This window comes from Alosa pseudoharengus, unplaced genomic scaffold (genome assembly GCF_046254945.1).
Source record: "Alosa pseudoharengus isolate Yale_2024_CS ecotype anadromous, Long Island Sound unplaced genomic scaffold, YU_APseudo_1.1 YU_APseudo_1.1_scf_13, whole genome shotgun sequence".
NCBI lineage: Eukaryota > Metazoa > Chordata > Actinopteri > Clupeiformes > Clupeidae > Alosa > Alosa pseudoharengus.
The window spans coordinates 37,913,261-37,915,760 of record NW_027468598.1 but is presented as its reverse complement, the minus strand read 5'-3'; the positions used below and the strand labels follow the sequence as shown (position 1 = coordinate 37,915,760).

The 2,500-nt window shown below is 44.3% G+C and overlaps 1 protein-coding gene across 1 annotated transcript in view; it reads right to left on the bottom strand.

Moving 5' to 3' along the window:
- Positions 1-2,092: 2,092 nt before the first annotated feature.
- The window catches only part of cep57 (centrosomal protein 57), a 21,519-nt gene continuing 21,111 nt past the window's right edge, over positions 2,093-2,500 (bottom strand). Inside the window, exon 11 of the mRNA XM_076283001.1 lies at positions 2,093-2,500. This exon is cut by the window's right edge and continues 250 nt beyond it. The gene's annotated coding sequence lies outside the window, so the exon portion shown is untranslated.

Here is a 2,500-nt window from a genome sequence, read left to right as displayed (position 1 = left end):
TGCGCGTACACATACACACACAAAGCCGATGCCCATCACTCTCACCACAGCCAATCAGGTGCACAGCCGATGCCCATCACTCTCACCACACCCAATCAGGTGCACAGCTGATGCCCATCACTCTCACCACAGCCAATCAGGTGCACAGCTGATGCCCATCACTCTCACCACAGCCAATCAGGTGCACAGCTGATGCCCATCACTCTCGAGTTCAACCCATACAGTTTAATTCAGGGTTTAGTTGTGCGTTGAACAAGTGCAGCTGGTAAGAGAGATAGACACCCTGTGTGCATGTTGGGTTGTTACGCACACACACGCACACACTCTCTAGAGGTAGACACCCTGTGTGTGTGTGAGTGACACCTGTGCATGTTGAGAGTGAGGAGCTCAAAGCACCATGACACCCCAAACGAGTGAGGAGCTCAAAGCACCATGACACCCCAAACGAGTGAGGAGCTCAAAGCACCAGTTCCCACTGAATCCAGCACTGCACTTGCCATGTTTCGTCTGGAGTGAACTCAACCCGTATCTCAAAGCCTGTAGCTTCCACCAAACATATTGTGCAGTCCAGAAATCACTACTGCCACTGCTAACACTACAAATGTTTGAGCTTTGCACTTGCCCCTGATGAACATCTCTTTCACTACAGCCAATCATGTTCACTCATGATGAGCATATTTCACCACAGCCAATCATGTTCACTCCTGGGCCCAGTTGTTCAAAAAGTTAAATCTGGATCAGAACGATCCGTATTTGGAAATCCCATGTTTTACAATCCAGGATCAAGTAATCCATCTTACTTTTATGCTGGTTTTTCAAAGCAATTTGGGGTGGGATCGAACTGATCCAGATTCAACCTTTACAGGATTACGAAATCCGGATTACCTATATGGAACTACATATCACAATCTAGCCTAGTGGCTAGATAAGGAACAACAGTTAGGGTAGTATATGAGTATAAGTATAAGTATATATACTCTTTTGATCCCGTGAGGGAAATTTGGTCTCTGCATTTAACCCAATCCGTGAATTAGTGAAACACACACAGCACACAGTGAACAAACAGTGAGGTGAAGCACACACTAATCCCGGCGCAGTGACCTGCCTGCAACAACAGCGGCGCTCGGGGAGCAGTGAGGGATTAGGTGCCTTGCTCAAGGGCACTTCAGCCGTGCCTACTGGTCGGAGATCGAACCGGCAACCCTCCGGTTACAAGTCTGAAGCGCTAATCAGTAGGCCACGGCAACCCTCCGGCTACAAGTCCGAAGCGCTAATCTGCAGGCCACGACTGCCCCCTGGTGGCATGGGGTAGCTTTGCTTGTTTTATCTAAAGAGACAGAAAACACTACAATAAAAAATTACAAACATCCCCTTCCATTGTCAATTCATTTTTAAGTCAGACCCCTTATCTCATCCACAACAAATAAATAAATACAAACAATCAAACATTGTCTCCTATTACTGTAGAATTTAAATAAATCAAGTGCAAATACATGATAAAAGTGCTATTATTATTATAGAGTTAGTATTATTTGACTAACTTTCATGTTTTATTACATTTTGTGCCTGAAATCCATCCTGAATCCACCCTTCTGTTGGGATCAGGGTAATCCTACTTGTTTGGATTTATTCCAATATAACTCAGAAGTTTTTAACACAAAGTGAAGGTTTTATCCAAATCAAAACTTTAGATTAGATTACGTGATCCAATCCAATTTCAGGATAATTTTTTCCCTTTGAACAGCCCATTTTCAAGATTTGATCCAATCCGATAGCCAAAATCCAATCCGATTTATTTTGAACTGGGCTCTGGTTAATTTCAAGCCAGGTAGTGTGTGTGTGAGAGAGAGAGAGAGAGAGAGAGAGAGAGAGAGAGAGAGAAAGACAAAAAGAAACAGTAGAGTGTCTGGAGTTCCTATACGTCTGGGCACTGTTAAGATATCTGTGTGTGTGAGTGTGTGTGTGCTGTGCAGGCGTCTGTGGGAGTTTCTACACGACCCGGCACGGTTCAATTTTAGAGACCAGATAACATACAGTATTACACCTCTAATGCACTTCAGTTTTGATTCACCTCAAACGTCACACAAACATGTAAAAAATAAATACTTTATTTTAAAAGCTCAGATAGTCAGCACCAGTTTACTTTATACAAGCAGTACGCAGTAAACACACACACACGCACACACACACACACAGGTGACAACACGCGCACCAGTTTACTTTATACAAGCAGGTCCAATGTCATTACATGCACACACACACAAACACACCAGTTTACGCACGTACGTACGCACACACACACACACACACAGCAGTGTAACACAATGTGTCCATCAAAAAGGGGATCTCAGTGGTCCCCACCATCCCAGAGTAACAGCGATCTCCGTTGTCATGGTAGCGGACACAAGCACATCTTCATCTCTTCAACAAAAACAAACGCACAGCACACAGACTCTGGGATAAGTGTGTGTGTCTGGAATAGCCACGTCTTTTTGAGCAG